Below are 8,018 nucleotides of genomic sequence, written 5' to 3' on the forward strand. Positions count from 1 at the left end.
TTCCCGCTCCTTTCATTCTCCGAGAGGATCACTAACAATTAAAAATTTTCCAAGGGTTTGGACGTAACAGAATTATATAGATAATAAATTTTTTATATATCCGTGCGGCGCGGCGGCGTTCCAACGCATGGGCTGGAGCGGCGATCACGACGACAGTAAATGTTTTGTACGCAATATAAAAATAAAAAAAATTTTGTAAATCTTTATTATCATAAACGTGATTTTAATGTAATGACAGAATGGCACTTTTTCGCTACATCGCATGGGAAAGGACCTTGCGACGGTCTAGGAGGATTAAAAGATTAGCAGCAAAGGCCAGTTTGCAGAATGTGAACGATCCAATAAATACACCTAAAAAATTTTTCTTGTGGGTTAACAAAAACATCGTAAATATTAATACAAAATTTTTTTCTATTCAAGAATACAAAACTGAAATGCTTGAACTGGAAGATCGTTTTCGAAAAGCAAAGATGATTCCTGGTACTTTAAAACATCATTCATTCATTCCAAGAAAACACGGAAAAATAAAAATAAAAATAACATCATCAGCTTCTACGTCGACTATTGTAAATATATTTAAAAAAAAAAATACATGTATGTTAATAATTTATATTTGTGTTATGCTTCTTTCGCTTTACTTTCTTTGTGCTATTTCTATAATACATGCTTTGCGTAAGCGCGATGACGATGTCTTGCGCCGCGCGTTAGTATGCCACGCGGTATCTTAAAGAATTTTTAAAATATACAATCCATTCGAGTTTTAAAATTGAAGAGCAAATATGATGAATTTTTTATCAGAAACTCTGTAAGTTGGTTGATGACCCCAAAAATCCTTTATAAATAAAGTTTCAACGATATACAAAACATCTGCCGTCGTCGTGATCGCCGCTCCAGCCCGTGCGTTGGAACTCCACCGCGCCGCACGGTTGATATTAAAGAATTTATTATCTATTTAAGCCATTCGAGTTCCATTTTGAAATTTTCAGAATTACTTCAAAATTAAAGAACAAATATGATGAATTATTTTTTGAAACTGTAAGTTGGTGAGTTGATGACAAAAAATGCATTTAAAAATTATAAACAATAAAAAAAAGTATTTATTCAAAACAAATGTATATTTAAAAATAACCAAAAAATAGAACAATTTATAATCTTGAAAACTGATCTCTTACATTTTTTTCGTATGACTTACCATTTCGGCGGTACAATCATTTGAATATACAAACGAGCCACGTTTTTCGTCAATTCTTGAAACTTAAAGGTAAGCATAACTTCGTGAAAACATTTTTTTAATTTTTTCCCCAAATACGTGTCTCATTTTTTTATATGTAGAAGGTATGTAAAAATTTTCAAAAAAATTTAAAATGTTGATTTTTTTTGGTGCCCGATTTGACGTGGAATAACCGAGATAGTCTTAAATATTTTTTAATGGTCCCTTGTTGTAATCTATTTTGCATTAACGGACCTGCTAGCGCAATTAACAAGTTTTTTATAAAATTATATCTTTCCATCGCATTATTTCTATCATTCAGATTATATAAAATATTGCTGTTAACAACTGCTTGATCAATCATGCCAAAAAAAGCCTCATTGTCCATCGCATCGTTTTTCTACACGTCGAATAGCTTTTGCACAAAAAATCAAAAGTGTCTGTTCCGCCTTTTGTACTATTATAATAAGAAACTATTTCTGGTTTTTCACTATCTACTTATACATTACAGAAAGATATAATTAAGATTTATAATTGTTAATACATATATCCGAATTTACTATTAATAAATAAAAAGATATAAATAAGATAGAAGCTTTATAGTGCATTATGTCCAGTTAGGATTGTATAATACTTTGAAGTACAATTTTTGTATTTTGTATTTCAGCGGAAAATACATAGGGGAAACAGGGGCACTATGAGTCACGGGATACTATATATGGATCATCTAGTTTAACATAATCTAGAATGTTTAAATTAATATACTACTGGTACAATACGACTATTACACCGTTGCTCATACTTTTTATCTAGGTGGTAGTGATTAAATTTCATTGTATCGAAAAGCATTGATTATTAATAGTTTTCGGTGCAATAGTAATTTTTTTTAATTGCATAAAAATGTTTTATTATCGTTTTTATAGTAGAACATATATGTATGAAGATAAGGTGCAAATTTTTGCGGATCTTTTCTCGTCTTACTACGTTACAAGTAATAATCTAACATTTATTTTTTATCGTTTTCTATTAAATATACACTACGCAACAATATTATCGCAACAAAATTTTTCATCGAAATTTTGCTATTTTTCAAATGCACATAACTCGGTCAATTTTTATCATATCAAGACGATTTTTTTTTCATTTTGAAGGTAATTATCTGTACTTTAAGAAAAACCTGATGCGAAATTAGGTACAAGTCGATGCCGCAATCTCCATGTTTTGATAAAGCCCAAGCATTTTTTTTCTTAAAAATTTGATTGTTTAACGCGCTACCTGGATCGCTCCGATTTTTTTTCGAAAATATCACATAGACCATTGTAAAGTGCACTTTTCAACAAACAATTTGAAAAATAATTCGAGGCTCTACGATTTTTTTTGACCGAGTAATGCCATTTTGAAGTTATTAACGAATATCGCGATAGAGTCAAATGCCGAAACCTCATTATGGGGAAGGATCCGTATTGAACATTAATTTTATTATGCAGAGTGAATACTAATAAAAAAATACAGAAAAGCACAGGATATTTTATTTTCTTACTAAAAATGCCTCGGCTTACTGAAATTCAATCTGCTCAAATTGTGGCCCTGCTAGAGGCGGGATTGAGTCAGAGTGCCGTAGCAATCACGGTGGAAATATATAAGGTGAAACAATACGCATAATGGCGGTAGCAATACTGGAAATAGCCAATCAAATATGTCCGAATATGCACTTTCCTACCTATAATAGCGCAGGTTATACTGGAATAGCCAATCAAATATGTCCAAATATGCATTTTCCTACTGCGCATCTATCAGATTGCTTCACCTTATATATTTCCACCATGATAGCCATAAGAATGGGTATTAATCGCTCGACGGTATCGCGTGTTTTTAGTCGGTACCAAGAAACAGATTCTTATCGTCGGAGGCCTGGTCAAGATCGACCTAGGGTAACTACGAATCGGGAGAATCGCAACATTGTCAATGAAGCTCTGCGCGTCCCAACAAGGGTTGCTCGACAAATCGGGAATGAAGCTTTACCAGGCAGACGAATTAGTACTCAAACGATAAGAAGACGCCTTCACGAAAGAGGTTTAAGATCACGAATTCGTGCTAGAGTGCCCATGTTGACAACAGTGCAACGGCGAACTCGTCTACGTTACGCCCATAATCATCGAAACTGGACGGCCAGACAGTGGAGAAATGTGAGTCAGAAAATACTCTGGAAGTGACGAGCCACGGGGTCCCTAATTTGACAAATGGTTTACATAATCGGCCCTTTTCAGGGCCAAAATGATGCGTAAAGTCCGACCAGCAACCTTCTCGCAGTACGTATCGGGTAATGCTAATGCTGGCGGTATTCGTTAAAAATGCCCGAATAACTTCAAAATGGCATTAACCGATCAAAAAAAATCATAGAGACTCGAATTTTTTTTCAAATTGTTTGTTGAAAAGTGCACTTTACAATGGTCTACGTGGTATTTTCGAAAAAAAATCGGAGCGATCCAGGTAGTGCGTCAAACAACCAAATTTTTTAAGAAAAAAAATGCTTGGGCTTTATCAAAATATGGAGATTGCGGCATCGACTTGCACCTAATTTCGCATCAAGTTTTTCTTAAAGTACAGATAATTACCTACAAAATGAAAAAAAAATCGTCTTGATACGATAAAAATTGACCGAGTTATGCGCATTTGAAAAATAACAAAATTTCGATGAAAAATTTTATTGCGATAATTTTGTTGCGTAGTGTATTTCAAGAATACACTGTCAAAATTTCAGAAAGAAATTCGAAGAATTAACGATTTTACAGCCTAAATTATTTTTTTACAGCCGAATGTTTAGTGAAGTTGAAGGCTTACTTTATGGACTAGTTATCGCTGATTAACGGTAAATAGTTATTTTATAAAAAAAAAAATCTGTAAAAGCTTTTTATACGCGTTTTTCTAGAAACGTTGTTTTTTTGGCGGTTGACACGATTTCGGAAAAACTAACTGATCGATTTAAAAAATTCTTGCAACATTGTATTCGTCGGTTGACTAGCTACCGCGTAAACTAAAATAAATCGGTTTCACTAAAAATTAAATTGCGCCTCTAAAAATTAATCTGCGCCTCTCAACTAATTTCTTGGAATTTTGGAATTAAAATATTGCTGTAAAAATTTTTTTTATATATTGACATGTGTATTAATAAATATATGAAAAATTAGAATCGTACGTCTTATAGTTTTCTTTAAGAAAAATTCCAAAGAAGGCCTTATTTTTAATGTGGTTATAGAATGTACCTTTAACCAACGTACCACAAGGTGAAGGTAATTAAATTTTAAAAAATCAAAGCCTTACACGGTGTAGCTGGATCTTAATGCTTGTATGATTCTTATGTGAATTTATATACTACGTATGTAGTCCCACAGAAACGCGCGCCGAAAAATTTCCGGTCTTGAAACGCTAACTCTACTAAACTACCGCAGTAATATCACGAGTTAAATTGACTAGCAATTTTAACAAATTTTTGATGCTTATTCGCATCTTCGAAACGATCTTAATAATGATGAATAACATATTAAAAACTGTAAATAATTAATTCTTATTGCGAAAAATATTACCTCGGCTGGGAGTCGAACCCGGATCTCTTGCATACCGTGCGAGCGTCCTGAGCCTTTAGACTACCGAGGCCTTAGTAACATTCTTCGCAATAATTGGCATATGAAGGAACAACGTCTCTTTAGGCGACGTAAATAAATAATATAATATATTATAGGACCGTACATGTGATAACACAAACTATACCGTGCCGAGGTAATATTTTTCGCAATAAGAATTAATTATTTACAGTTTTTAATATGTTATTCATCATTATTAAGATCGTTTCGAAGATGCGAATAAGCATCAAAAATTTGTTAAAATTGCTAGTCAATTTAACTCGTGATATTACTGCGGTAGTTTAGTAGAGTTAGCGTTTCAAGACCGGAAATTTTTCGGCGCGCGTTTCTGTGGGACTACATACGTAGTATATAAATTCACGTAAGAATCATACAAGCATTAAGATCCAGCTAGACCGTGTAAGGCTTTGATTTTCTATAGTTTGTGTTATCATATGTACGGTCCTATAATATATTATATTAATTAAATTTTATTAGATGAATTTTAATAAATTTTATAATCGCAAGTTAACAATTAAAAGTAAATAAGATTTATTTATTGTTAATATTACATTCCGTTTTTTTATTAATATTAAAGTAACCATTGGTTCAATAAAATTTGTGTTATCATACGTATATTTTCAACGCTATCGTATACTTAATCGCGCATTATTAATTTTTTAATTATGCTATTACGAAATAATATCATTTTTATTATATTTTGAACTGCATTGATAATTGTATACCTTGTTACATATAACAAAATTAGTCGTTAATTGGATAAATTTTTTGTTAACTATATCCGCAGAATATCTCGTTGGTTAAACATTATCTTTGTTAATTATTGGGGCATTTCGTTTTATGCATAATTTGTCATATTTATCGAATGTAAACGAGGATAAATGATGCATTATGCACTCAAAATCTGTGAGGTACTTACAAAGCAGTATGTAACAGGGAAATCCAAATTAATCCTATCGCTATAATTTTCAAAATTTCTAAACATTTTTCTTAAAATTATATGACGACGGAAAGAGAAAACATTTTCTCATCAACCATGATACATACCATTTTGTTCCAATTTACTACAGGAAACAACACGACATAAAACGATACAATATATTCGCCCGATTTATGTCGACTGACACGATAATTAAACTACTACAGTGCGCTGAGATTAAAATTAATCATGATTCTGATGATGAATATTCTATAAAATCATAACTCCAACCAAACTAAAAAATATTAAACAAATCCTCTTATAATGTAATAAATAATATAACACTTATAATATAATTCTATAATAGTTTTAAATGTAAAATCTCTCAATACTTGTCAAAGAATGTCAGAAATTCTTTCTGATTGTTATTGCAAAATCTGAGATTTTGATTTTAAAAAAATACGTTTAATTATATACGCACGCGCGGATTTTATTCATATCAAACTATAATCACACAAAATTTCTCATGCATTACTGCGAGAATAGAAGATCTGTTATATACCTGCGAAAGAGTTATCCTAACGGACAAAATTGTGGCATACGTCTGAAAGAAAGTATACTATTACTATACTTAATGAAAATAGTTTTGTTAACCCTTTCGCTCAGAAAGCGGGAAGTCCGTCAGAATACCGCCATTGATCGGGATCCCGTGTCAAAAGTGTACTCGTTATATGTGGACAGTCTTTGGCGTTTAAAATTTCATTTTACGTCCGAATAGTATGAATAACGCCACCTTGACATGTTTTTGAAAAAAAAGGATTGTCCCTTAAAACAAGATAGTTATAATTTCTTTGTAAACCGATTTTTAATTATCCCTTTCATGCCAGTGGCATTACTGCAAGTATAAACATACTGCCACTACTAATTATGTTTAAATATACAGCATTTGACAAAATCAGTGTTACTAACGCTTGGTATATAGCTGTACAGAGTGGTTTGGCGTGACTCTAACTATAAGGAACACTATAAATTATTTCGCGAATACTGGCTGTAGACAGCGTTCGTCTATACGGATCGCTTCGTGGATGCCGAACATAGCCAGCGTTAGGAGCGAAAAGGTTAAATTTAAAAGAATGAATTGTAAAGAAGATCTCGAATACGTTCTATTTTATATATGTGTATTTGTTCTATTTTATATATATATATATATATATATATGTATATGTATATATACAGGGTGGGGCACTCTCTCTACTTAGCATATCCACTTAATATATATTTCCGCCATTTTTAGATATATGAAATGATATATTTATTGAATTTGTATATAGTATCAAGAGAGGTACAATATACTTGTAATTGTTTTTCTATGAGTGGAGGCACTCGGAGACTTCAAGATCACCTCTACTTTTTAAAATGGAATTGTATGATTTTTTTTACTCAATACAATTCAGCTAATTATTCTACATAAATATAGAAGTATTAAGGTATATGATATAAAAAAGTCAATAATTTACGAGATATTTTGTACTTTATTCTGGCATACATTGACATAAAATATTAAATAACTCGTAAATTATTAATTTTTTTTGTAATTCTTAATACTTTTATGAACAGAATAATGAGATGAATCAATTGATGAAAAGAACCCAGTGAGAAATGACAATGAAATCGATGTTGAATAGACGTCGATTTGATGATTTCGATGTCGAAAAATCAACATACCGATTCTATTGTCATTTCTCATTGGGAAAACACATAGCTACTTTTATTTTAAAAATTATCCTTTTTACATGCATATTTATTTTAAAGCAACTATGTGGTTTTTATATCCCCACCAATTTAATTCACACACACATCTCATTATTCTGTTTATAAAAGTATTAAGGCACGATTATAAAAAAATTAATAGTTTATGAATTATTAAATATTTTATATTAATACATGCCAGAATAAAGAATAAAATATCTCTTAAACTTGGTTTTTTGATACACTACCTTAATACTTTTATATGCAGAATAATTAGAGGAATCACATTGTGTAAAAAAATCATTCAATTCCATTTAAAAGAGTGCAGGTTACCTTGAAACCTCCGAAGCGCCTCCATCCATAGAAAAACTGTTAGTAGTATATTATACCCCCTTGATGTTATACAACTTTATAAATATATTATTACATATCTCTAAAAATAGGAGAAATATTCTAAGTGAACAGAGTTACTGTTCCACCCTGTATATATATGTATATA

The sequence above is a fragment of the Trachymyrmex cornetzi genome, unplaced genomic scaffold (genome assembly GCF_001594075.2).
Source record: "Trachymyrmex cornetzi isolate Tcor2-1 unplaced genomic scaffold, Tcor1.1 scaffold771, whole genome shotgun sequence".
NCBI classification, from domain to species: domain Eukaryota; kingdom Metazoa; phylum Arthropoda; class Insecta; order Hymenoptera; family Formicidae; genus Trachymyrmex; species Trachymyrmex cornetzi.